This window comes from Cibotium barometz, chromosome 52 (genome assembly GCF_041138505.1).
Source record: "Cibotium barometz isolate CiBa-2024 chromosome 52, ASM4113850v1, whole genome shotgun sequence".
NCBI lineage: Eukaryota > Viridiplantae > Streptophyta > Polypodiopsida > Cyatheales > Cibotiaceae > Cibotium > Cibotium barometz.
In genome coordinates this window covers 39,148,301-39,161,323 of record NC_141097.1, presented here as the reverse complement: position 1 = coordinate 39,161,323, position 13,023 = coordinate 39,148,301, and positions in this window count along the sequence as shown.

The window sequence follows — 13,023 nt, the reverse complement described above, 5'->3', positions numbered from 1 at the left end:
CTACTACCAAGTGGAGATCCACTTGCCAGCGCGGTGTTAGACCAAGTCATGCAGTTGAGCCCCCTTGCATTGCGTATGGTGTAGGCCTTCTTTGCATGGTGGTAGCACGGTTTCGTCTGATCCACTTGCTGGCGTGTCGGGCTTGCTAGTGACAGTTTGCTTCCCATGCCTTAGGAAGGAATACCTTCCTCGTCTCTACAGGTGATTGGTGGTACCATCGGGAGAGTGATGAAACCCCCCTGTTGTCTCAGCCCTCGCACAAGTAGCCGGTATTCCATCCCTCTGCATCTGTGTTGCCTTGCCGGATTCAGTGCCACATGTTATATCTATCCCATGCCTCCAGGGAGACCCTATCCTTAAGCAAGTGGAGTATTTAGGCCTTCTAGGCCAATGTTTCATTTGCAGAAGATGGGCCATCTAGCCAGAGCTTGCCCTCATCCAAGAGACTGCCTCCAGTGGTGGTTCCCCCCCGGTATCCCATCCGGATCCTCATCCAGGAGGTAGAGACAGAGGCAGGTTCTCACATAATGGAGCACCATGTCCCAACCGTGGATAACACATCTATCACACGGAGAGTGTCCAGACAGTTAGCCCACGCCCGGGCGGCACTGTGCGCACCAAACTAGTAGAGCCGAGGAGGATTCGTTTCTATCAGAGAACCGTTGAGCATTTATCGCAGCACCCACCCGTTAACGAGACGGGCAGGAGACGGGCCTAAGCGGGACCCTTCGACGCCTTCAATTTGGCGCGATCAATTCCCTATCAAGACCCCTCCCCAAATTCTTAGTGCCCAATGAGGCCGGTAGTCCCCATTGTGTCCCCGATGAGCCTCTCCTAGCAGCCTTCCTCCTCAATGGATCTCTCCCAACAGCACCCCTCTTCAGCCTCTCTATCCCCTGCCCTTGTTTGCCTCCTCCCCTACCCCTTCCCCTCCTCTTGCATCCTCGCCCCCATCTTTACCCGTAGCATTTACTTCAGCCCCATCCTCTGCATCAAAGCCCGCCGTCCCCCCCCCTCCACCTCTCTAGAGCACTCCCATCGACCCCCATCAGCCCCCAACCCGAAGTGGAGGCAGCTGTCCATGTAACTCTTCCCCGTTCGTATAGGTACCTCCATTGTGATCGATGGAGTCCGGAGTACACATACTCTCATGCTCGAATAGAGTGGCGTTACATGGAGGATAGCATCCATGCCCACTTGGTATGCCTTCACCCCAGGAGAGATTGTGATTATTCCCCATCTAAACCCTTGCCCAAGACTCTTCGAGTGGAGGGAAATTCTATGAGTTTTGCCTCACACAGAGATTGATATGCGGATAGTCTCATGGAACATATAGGGTTTAGGGGGGCCTCAGCGCTTTCAAAGATGAGGTGTCCTCGGAGGAGAGCTTCAGAGAGCCATAGTGGGGGCACCTATCTACATTATTTTCCTCTAGGAGCAGCATCACCTCTCTGAGGGGTGCACCCACCGATGCGGGAAGATTTTACCAAGCAGGAGCCATACTTTCTAGTCTCCATCCTTCGGCCCTTTAAGGATGCAGGAGGAGATTGTATTTCTATCAACAATGAGCAGCTTTTGAAGACAATGACATGCTTAGCAGTTATAGTCCCGAGGCGAGCACAGTGAGTTACCATTTTGATTAGAGAGGATAGCATTGGCTTCCTCAATGTTTATGCCCAAACGCCAGTGCAAGTAAAGCCCGCTTTTGGAGCACAGTCCGGCAGGACCTTCTCCATGCTAACTTTTGGTGCTTGGGTGGTGACTTCAACATGATAGAGACATCAAAGGACAAACTTGGAGGAGGCATCGCCACAATCTTAGGAGCAAAGTACTCTACCTGGGAGGAGATGATACTTGTAGTTAGGGGGTAGTACCCTTCGCATCTTCCAGAGTTTGGGCACAGCCCAAGGAGCCTTAGCTTCTCACGTGATCAGATATGAGGAGCACGGACCCCAAGCTCTCTAGAATTGACAAGTTTTACGTTGATGAGTGGGCTTGCAACTATAGGGGCTTGCAACCATGGGGGCATGATTGGTATCTTGGCATGCACTACTTTTTAAGATCACGCCCCGGTTATTATGTCCCTAGAGGACCCCTGGGGAGGCATGATAGTAGGCATGCGAGCTCTAGGATTCTAGAGAGCCTCATTTGGGACCCTGAGATCTATTATAGGATAGAGCAAATTTGGGCAAGACTAGACTTTACCACAGGCTCTACCGCATGCACATTGGATGTTGGCCTAGGAGAGATCAGCGGTTTCTTGCAAGAGGCAACGTATTGGAGGGCTTTAGGGAGAACAAACGGAATCTGAGGAGGGCTTTATCCTCTTTACAGTGGCTTTAGGAACATTTCCCAGATAGCCCATGGATCGAGAGTTAGCTTGTTACCACCCGCACGAAGATTATATCCATTGAGGAGGAGGGGAGGGTGGAGTACAAATACCATGCCGAAGCTTCATTCTGGACTCAAGCTGGTGAGACAGAGTCACAAGGGATTTCTTTGAGATATATGGCCTCCACAGGAGGAGAGATTGTATTCGCAGGCTGCATGGCTAGGATGAAGCTATTGTTTGTGATGCCCCCCAAGTGAGAGCCATCACCACCCACCACTAATTTCTTCAGATCTCTTCTCACATGGGTGCCCCATTATCCCCATAGGTGATGGATGCACACGAGAGGGGCTGGCGGCACACGAGAGAGGTGGTTCCCCCCTCTTTTTGGTGCTTCGTATTGACTCCATTCACTATGGAGGAGTTGGCGGAGGCGGTGATGGCACTACCTAGGGGAAAATTCCCGAGGGCAGATAGACTTCCAATATCTTTCTTTCTTCATCAAACTTGGAACTCTTGGAAGACAACCTTCGAGCTGCCTTCAATGAGATTATGATCATAGGTGCCATACTAGAGAGGCTCTCAGAGGGTTTGATACACTTGATTCCCAAAGGAGGGTGGTGACAAACTGGAGATCCGGTGTAATGGAGACCCATCACTCTTCTAGGGACCCCGCCTATAAGATCCTGGTGGCCCTGGTGGCCAAGGCCATCAGGAGACTTCAACCCTTTCTCCTAAACTTGATTGATGACATTTAGATAGGCTTTGTTCAGGATCAAAGCATTCTGGACAACATTTTCACCTTTTGGGAGGCGACGGCTTCGGCTAGGATGTGACAATAGGACCTCATAGTGCTACTCCTAGACTTTAAGAAAGATTATGATAGGGTGAATTGGAGCTTTCTAGAGGGCACGATGAGTTGGAGGGGATTCCCCGTGGAGTGGATTCGTGGAGTCTCTGGACTTTATTCATCTTCACACAACTAGGTTCTCATTCAGGGAGTCGTGGGCAGGTTTCCCCTTTCTCGCTCAATTCAGCAGGGTTGTCCTTTGGCACCTTACCTCTTCTTTTTTTTTCGAGGCCATGAGCAGTTTGCTTTCAACCCAAGAGACTGGACTTCAGGGACCCTTCACATGATGGAGGATCTGCTTGACTCAGAGTTTACAGATGACACAATAGCTTTCGTTTCGAAAGATGTGGGGAATCTCTAGAGATTTGCGAAGGCGTTCATGGTCTTTGTCGCGCATCAGGAGCACAAGTCGAGTGATTTTTGGGTAGGTTCTACACCCACCCCAACTTGGCACCCAGCTGAGGCTTTCTATTGGATCTCGAGGGGCACTCCAGTTTGCTATTGTTGCTAGATAGGTATTGACATTTGGAAGAAACTTTTATATTGAAGTACTATGAGGCTCTCCCTAGCGGGTAGAGTGGTGGTGGGGTGAACCAAGTTATTCTTGCCACTATGTTGTACATCATTTCATGTTGGGCCTTCTCTTGGGCATGTATTAGCTAGGTAAGTACAACAGTTGATCAAGAATTTCCTATGGGATGGGAGGCCAACTAGGGCCAAGGTGGCATGGAGAGTGATCATACAGCCATGTAGGAGAGGGGGGCTAGGCCTCATTGACCTCGCTATTCAAAGTCATGCCCTGTTGGGCAAGCTAATCGTTAGAGGACTCCTTCCCGGTGGTGAGCCCTGGGTGGTGGAAGGATTTTCTCTTGGCTCAGATTTTAGCCTGCACCCCAAGTCTAGGGGGCCCTTGGCCATAGAGTAATGCGGGCCCACACTTTTGTAGGAAAAATTTAGGTTTGCCCAGGGCCTTGCCCAGGGCCCAGGGATCAAAAAGTGGAGAAAATGGGGGATTTATGTGTATAGTTATGCATGATATTTGAACTAGAGTACATAGTTTATTGTGACTTCACTTGAGAAATAAAGGAGATATTAAGGGATGATTTTAGGGATGTTTTAGGACATTTCTTATGTCAGCACATTCACAAGTGGGACCAGCAAATACAAATCCATCTTATTGAAGGTGATTTTAAGATGTCATCTTTTGGAGGTAATTATGGGGATAGAAGGGAACACAATTAAGGTTTAATTAATTAAAAAAATAGAGAGATTAACCTATGAAAGGTAGAGAATTAGAAGGTGTTAATTAAGCTTGATTTACACATGTTTGAATGAAACAAAATCTAAAGTTATAGACATTATTTTTTAATGCCATCTTTTGAGACATGATGGTACATATTTGAATAGAGATTTAGCAAGTTAAAAAATTTAAGCTTTGTAGGAAAATTTTAGGTTTGGCTAGAGATAAGAAAGTGGATAAAATAAGGAAATTTTGTGTATAGTTATGCATAATATTTGAACTAGAGTACATAGTTTATCACTCGAGGGATGAAGGGGCTATTAAGGGATGATTTTAGGGATGTTTTCATTACGTCTTAAAACTCACAAGTGGGACCAAAAAATACAAATTTGTCCCATTGAAGGCTTTGGGTAAGAAATCATCATGTATATTGTTTTCCCACTAAGGTGGATGATTCATGGTTAGTGTAATGAAGTAATTTGGCACCAATCCTAGGATCATTATACCTTTTGACACTTTTTGACATAATATACACTTTACCTTTCTTCGAGCTATTAGCTTCTTGCCTAAGCTTTCATGGCTTTCTTCATGAACCTTGGCTATTGTAGGCATTGAGGAGCAACCTATGTGGACTCCACCCATTGAGTCTAGTTGTGAGGACTTCGACTAATGAGTTCTATTCTTTGTCTAGATCCGTTTCTTGTGCATTAGTATAAGAGCTTTGCCTAGATCACTTTCTTGAATTGGTATTAAAGCTTTGCCTAAATTCCTTTCTTGTTGTAGTTAGATGCATAATAAGCATGACTGTACAGGGTCATCGTGCATATTGTTTTCTCCACTATGGTGGACAAAGGACTCTCTAATGCGGTAGATCCCATGTGTAATCTAGCATGGCAAGATCCCTACACTTCTGATGAGGGTAAATTGGAAGACTTGGGTGGGACCTTGGCCCACTGATACTGTGGTACATGGATCTACCAATCCTTAGTCATCCTTTGTTACAAAGGGTTATTGGCAATTAGAGCTCGAGGTTATTAAGATATCGAGCTCAGCTAGTGCTATGAACATTGTGACAAACCACCTGTGGGTGCTTTTGCACGTATGCCACTTATAGGCTATGTGGTGTACTAAAGTTATGGCATAGTTATAGCACTAGCTCATGTAGTTGGGTTCACACTATGGACCAACAATTGTATGATACAATAGGAGAGTACTTTCCCTTATAGTATGTACTTTTATCTCTTTATGTTTATGGTTGTAGAGAAGAGAAGAGAACATAAGAAAATTTAGCCATTTGTCTCTCTCGTGTCTTGCGCTCTCTTGTGTGTGTGTGTGTGTGTGTTTGCTTACAAGGAACTCAAGCTCTCCCTCGCATTTTCTTTATTGTATATCAGTGCTCCGGTTTATGTGAGAACTGAGGAGGTAAGCAAGAGGCAAGAACAAGGAAAAACGATATAGGGCTAAGAGTATTTCCATCTCTTTCCCTCTTTGTTTTAAAGAAACACCTTTGATAGTTGTGAGAGCTATAGGTAGATAGGGAAGTCACTGTCTCATATTGAGGCATCCTCCTAGATGAAGGAAGAAGACCATACCATGTGCAACTAAGCTAACACTTTTTTTACACACTTTGGGGTGCTTTGGGCACATTACAGGCCCCATTTGGACACTGCAAGGTTTTTGTAGGCACTGTGAGAAAGTGTTGTTTCAAGATTGGTTTGCCTAAACACTGGTTTTTATAGAGCGGCACTGTAAATTCGGTGTGTAGACAGTTGTGCATATATTCTAAGTGTTGCAGGTATTGGCGGATATATGTGTATATAATTGGTTCATATACAATGGCATTATAATATGTTTACAATACTACACTATGAGAGTTTACAGGTTACTATAAATGAAGAAGTTAAAAGTGCTCAATTACTATGCAAGTAAAGATATCTGTTAGCTTGTCACAAATTGTAAGTAAAAAGCTAGACAATAATAATTACGAGGCATGGAGATTCAAGATGACCAATTTCCTTAGAAGAAAATTATATTGCAAGTTCATCTAGGTGATGAAAAGGAGCCAGAGGTTGCTGAAAAAATAATGACCCCATAGCAAGTGTAAGTATATAAAGCATGGCACAAAAGAGCCAGAAATGTGTTGTGTATTGGTTGTCTATCAGTGTGACATATTCTATGATTGATTATATATAGGATGCATAAATTCCTAAGGAGACTTGGAGAACAGATATATAGTACTACAAAGACCCAAGCTTAGAAGATACAACTAAAGCAAGAGTTGCATAATTATGACCAGAGGAAAGCTGAGTGTAAATGAGTACTCAGGGTGTAAATGATTACTAATGCAGTAAAGGTTAAAGGGTTTATAGATGCCCTTGCTTTTATTGGATCACCACCAGTAGATGATAAATGATATGGTGTTTGACCTTGACTAGACTAGGAAAATAATACAACCACTTTCAAACCTCCATTGGAGTTCGAGAGATTTGTCTTGATTTTTAGGAATTGATTGCTCTCCTCATGTATGAGAAGATGAATATTGGGGGAGATTCGTCATTTGGAAATGAACATGTCTTCTACTCAAATCCAGGTAGAGGTAACGGTAAGCCGTCATCTAAAGGATGAGGTGGTGGTCGGTTTGGAAATCGAAACCAACTTCAGCCAAAAATAACATGTCTTCTACTTAGATAGAGGTAGAGGCAAGTCATCATCTAAAGGACGAGGTGGTGGTGGGTTTGGAAATTAAAACTAGCAACAACAACAACAGGAAAATCAATCTCATATATACAGGTGGTGCAAGAGGACACTTTAATCAATCTCATATACAGGTGCAAGAGGACACTTTAAAGATAGGGGGAGCTAGAGAGGCCGAGTTGGCACAGAAATCAAAGTACAAATAGCATAGAGTTTTACTATCGCAAACGATGGTACATTGTAAAGGACTACTATAAAAAGCAAAAATGGTAAGTTGCAACAACAAGAAAACTATGCACATTAAGTAAACAAGTTAATGACAGAAGTGAGAAGTTGCTTGTGATATAGCACATGCTCAGTTCCATGGCAGGAGATGTGTCAGGATTATGGGATATTTGGTATGTGAATTCCATCACTTCTAACCATATGACCAGTCATGGTAAGAGTGGTTTAAAGATATGTAGAAAATGAGAAAATCAAGTTATGTAAAAATAGGTGATTATACTTCGCACCCCATTGCACGTGTTGGTGGTAAAGTGCCATTGTCTATATAAGATGGCAAAATGAAGTACTTGGCATATATACTTCATGTTCCAAATATTATGAAGAACGTGATTTCTATTAGACAAATGGTCGAGCAAGGTCTGCGCAAGTGAGGTTTAATCCTTAAGGATGTTTTGTGAAAGACTTCAAAAATCATTGCCCATTGGTTGTAAAGGTTAGCATAAATGACATGATATTTACTTTGGATGTTAACATGCCTAAGGAATGCAGATACGTTTACGCATGGGAACGGGTGTCACTATAGATATTGGCACAATTTGTAACAAAGATATATTAGGATGCACATGCACATGAGGGATGGGCCTAGGCACATGGGGTTTAGGGGAATTTATACATGAGGTGTTAGGGAATGTGGGCCTTGGGACTATAAAAGCTAGCAACCCTAGGACTATTGTACCCTATTATGACCATTATAATCTTTTGACTATTATGTTATTTCTTGGAGATCATGCTTTTATGGTTGATTCATAGAGGTGGCTATTCTCTATGATGAGCACAATATGTGTGTACTCTATGCTGATGACTGCAACCCTAGATTCCCTTCATTACATTGGTATTAGAGCTCTTGGCTTGGATCTTGATGTTTTCATTAGGGAGTGATTAGTACTTAATCCATTTTTAGATTAGTACTTTTACACAGTTTTGAGATTTTGATTTTTTCATTTTGAAAGGATTAGCAATGAGATTAATGCCTAATCATTTTTGGGTTTATGCTAATCACCATTTTTAGAAACCTTAATCTAAATAGTTTCTTGATAATCTTCTTGATTAGTATTTCTTGATTTTTTACATTTCTTGATTTTCTTGAAATCTTTCAAGATTAGAGGTTCTTTCACTAAACGTACTAGTCCTTCTCTATTCTTATTTGGATCCTTAGGTTATGTACATTTTTAGGGAGAGATTTGAGGTTTTATGTAGGTTTTGGTGAAAATATCATCAAATGGTGTAGATTTTAGATCTGTTGTAGAAATTATTCAAAGATTGTTGTGCAGAGTTCAAATCTCTGTTATTACAGATTGATTGGTGTAAATTTTCATCAAGAAAGTGTTCATATTGAAGACTACAATTTTGTTTAAGGATTTTCTGCAGATCACTATGTAGTTGGTAGTTCAGTTTTACAGATTTAGACAAAGTTTATTGTGCAAAGCCAAATTTCGAGAATCTTGGTGCATAATTTTTATAGTTTTCAAAGATTATTGTGCAAAATCAAATCTTGGTGACAATGAGTGATTCTTGATCCAACCTTTCATTAATCTTGGTTATGTCTTGCAAGAATTTGGTTTCTTTAAGAGAAATTATTAAAAAGTTCAAGAAAATAATGGATATTGTTGAAAATTTATGCAAGAAAGCAAGATTATTGAATCTTGGTAACATTAGTGCAAGATTATACCAACAGTTTATTGATTAAGTGCCATTAAGATAGTTTTTTGATTAAGAAAATGATGAATAGTAAAGCTTAGTACTAATCTTATGATTAGTGATTAATCTTGATGAAACTTAACAAATCAAAAGCAGTTTGGATAGCTTATTGATCAAGAAAGTGATTTACAATATTGTGGTGTGTGGCAAAAGCCTGATCAAAGACCTTTTGAGTGGAATTATTGACTCAATCAAGGTAGTTAAGTTGCAGTTTTGCAACTGTTAACTGATTAGGATAAGTTGGAACAGCATTGTGATCAAAGATTAATTAGCATCTTGGTGTACTAATCTAGAAAAGGATCAACATTACTTTGACAAACAAGCAATGATAAATTATCGGCCACATAGAGCCTCTATGCCACAATGAATTTTTGGGAGAGATACATCAATAGCAGTGTTGTGATAATCTTGTAGCCTCCTTTTGGCTACTATTGAAGCTTTTGCATTTGGCTCAGAGAGAGCTCTTGCAGCTCTATCTCATCAAAGAAGATTTGGCATTATAGAGCTTTGAGCTCTCAGTTCTACAAAGCATTCTCATGCAAAAGAAAAGTAAACAATTTACTCAACACAAGCAGAAACATATAAGCCCACATGGATTAAAATAAGAGCAACATTACTTCTCACAATCGAAAGAAGCAGTGTGCTTAAAGTTTGTTGCTCTACAAATCTTGTAATCTGATGGCGATAAACATTTGCAAAAGAGCTACCCTCATTACAGTGTGAGCTTCAAAAAGCTGTTTCTAGACATCAGCAAGGAAGGATGGCATCATAGAGCTTTAAGCTCTTAGCCAAGCAAAAGACATTATCACTCATCAAGCTCTTGTTTCTGAGCTTTATCTGTGATGTCCACTTTTTTTCTATTCATAAAGCTTCACATCATAGCACTCCTCCAACACCATCTTGGGAATCTCTACCCTTAAAAGAGCCACACCCCTTTAAAATTAAAGGGAGAAGTATCCCCAAAGATGCACATTTTGGCAAACGTATACTTCCTGGCAAGATCCATCCATTGCAAGAATCCATTAACCTTGTTCATAATCACAAAAGTTACAGTGTTTCCCTCATTATAGCTAAGCAAGGCAGGGGAGCAGTAATGTGTATAGTAGTCTGTGCAACAAATGTCATTAAGCAAGACAGAAAGCACCATTTTATGAGCATTTTGTACAAGTTGTTGTTTCCTTAGGTTCGTGAAAAGAATGGTTGTTCAGCAAAGGGTTTTGACTTATATATTTTCTTAGATCCAGTATTGCTGGAGATAGACCCTACCTATGAGGATTACTTTAGTAACCTTGGAGATTCTAAGGTTAGTGACTTTCTAGATGATTCTACATATCTCTCATGTGTGGATATGCTATCAATTTTCAGTGATGATGATGTTTATAATGACCCTTTTGATCATACTTTTATGTTGGAGGATCATGCACACATAGAGGCATTTGCACATGAAGATATAATGCAAATTTTAGGTCATGCACATACACACATGGATATAGTGGATCATGCCTCGTATGTTTCGAGTTGTGCTACATCACGCGTAATGAAAGCTCATTTAGTGGATATCTTCAGTGCTAGATTTACATTACGATTGTGAAGATGGGCTAGTTATTAGTCTCCCTTTAACCCAGGAGGATTTAGGGCTAACCTCACCATCGACATTGGTCTCCCATATTTACCATTTGACCCAGGTGGTAGGACATGTTGGATGAGGAGGAAGATGCTTTGCACACTCACACAGATACGCACACATAGTGATATAGAAGCTTAGAGAGCGAGAGAGACAAAGCTCGATGCTAGAAAGTACTCGATGATAATGACCACCAAATGAGTGGAGTCTAAGAGTACTATAGCCCTAGACCTAGGGGCTGATGTGGCTAACACACAAGAGTGTGCTCACACACGAGGAAAAAACCCCTGCCCTAGTAAAGGGTAAAAAGTGCTCGTGTGTAGAGTTGTTCACAAGAGACTTCTAGTCTAACAAACCCCTCTGAAGTGAATGGTGTAAACATGGATAGGGTGTAGCATACTACTGTGGTAGAGGTAATAAGTTCAAAGCTTGGCAGAAAGCCTCAAATTTTTCCCTGGAAAGGGGCTTGGTAAACCCATCTACCACATTGGCTTGTGTAAGCACATAAGTCAAGGCAATCTCTCCTGCATGGAGCCTTTTCCTGACATAATGATAATTCACCTTAATGTGCTTTGTCCTTGTATGAAAAACTAGATTCCCCGTGACTGCTCTATCAGTGAAACTGGTGGTAGAAGATGGTTGTCTATAACACCAAGATCTACCAATAGACGATGGAGCCATACACACTCTATAGTAAATGTGAATGCTGCCCTCTATTGAGCTTCACAACTTGAAGTGGCCACTGTAGGCTTCGTCTTGTTAAGCCATGAAATATATGAACTGCCAAGAAGGAAACAGTACCACTGGTGGACACTTGTGTCATAACATCCTACCCAGTCATCACTGTCAGTGTAGACGGACAAGCATAAACAAGATGCATTGCTATAAAACAATGCAAAGTCATGAGTGCCTTGAAGGTAATGAAAGATACATTTCAATGTTGATGCCAATGCTGAGTGCTGGGGCAATGTATAAATCTACTCAACTATGACACTGCATACTGAATATCCAGATGGGTACTCCATAGATATATAAGGCATCCGACAACCCACTGGCAACATCAAAAGGCTCAAAAGAATCCTCAAGAGACGGGCGGATGCCTGATTCCATAGGAGTAGAAATAGGTTTACAATCTATCATTTGGAATTGTTCTAAGAGCTAGTGAAGGAATGTATGTTCTCTGAGATAACATGATGCCCACCTCAATCGGTATAAACTAGATACCCAAGTAGTAATGCGATAGCCCATATCGGAAACATCAAATGCATGTTGTAAGTCAGCTATGTGGCCCTCATCACACGGCTAGTCATGAGAGCAGATTATCCACATAAAGGTTCAAGATTATGAGTTGATCCCCTTGTTTGTGAACATAGAGGGTACTCTCAGTCTAACTATTTTGAAACAAATAAGAGAGCATGTATGAGTTTATCCCCTTGTTTTTGAACATAGAGGGTACTCTCAGTTAGTTTTGAAACAAATAAGAGAACATGTATGATTTTTTTGATACCAAGCATGTGGAGCCTGTTTTAGGCCATAGAAAGCTTTATACAATCTGCATACCTTATGCTCTGCATGTTTCTGAACAAAGCCAAGAGGCTGAGATACATAAATCTCTTCCTGTAAGTCACCATTCAGGAAAGCAATTTTGATGCACATTCCAACCTTTATACGCAACCAATGGAACAAGAGTGTGAATAGTCATCATATGTGAAGTAGGTGCAAAAGTCTCATCATAGTTAATGCCTTCTCATTGGGTGTACCCTTTGGTGACTAAACAAGCCTTGTAATGATCAATGGAGCCATCATGCTTCCGTTTCAATTTATACACCCACTTTGTGCCTATAGCACGCTTGTTGCCGTCAAGTCACATAACTCCCATGTAGCATTTATTTCAATGGAGACTAACTCCAAACAGATGGCTGAAGCCCAATTGTCATCCTCCAATGCATCAAAATGGGAAAAAGGTTCCTCATTACATGTGGTAGCAACAAGGGTTGTATCAAGGAAATGAGACGCATGTCGAGAGAGGCAGCTTGTGTTTGACCTAGCATAACTAAAGTCCCCTTGCTGTCATGTAAGGTGGCACGGAGCTAGCGGGGAACTCTCTCTGAATCATGGTTAGATGCATCCTCTTCAACAAATGCATCACCCAAGGCATCCGAAACAAAGTGTGGTTGATTTGGAGCAATATGGGGAATGTCAGATTACTGAATTTGCTAACTGTCACAACAAGAGAAGGCTGAAGAGGGCTCAACTAATTCAGCACACCGGTACCAAATGATGGTAGCAATGTATCAAAAATG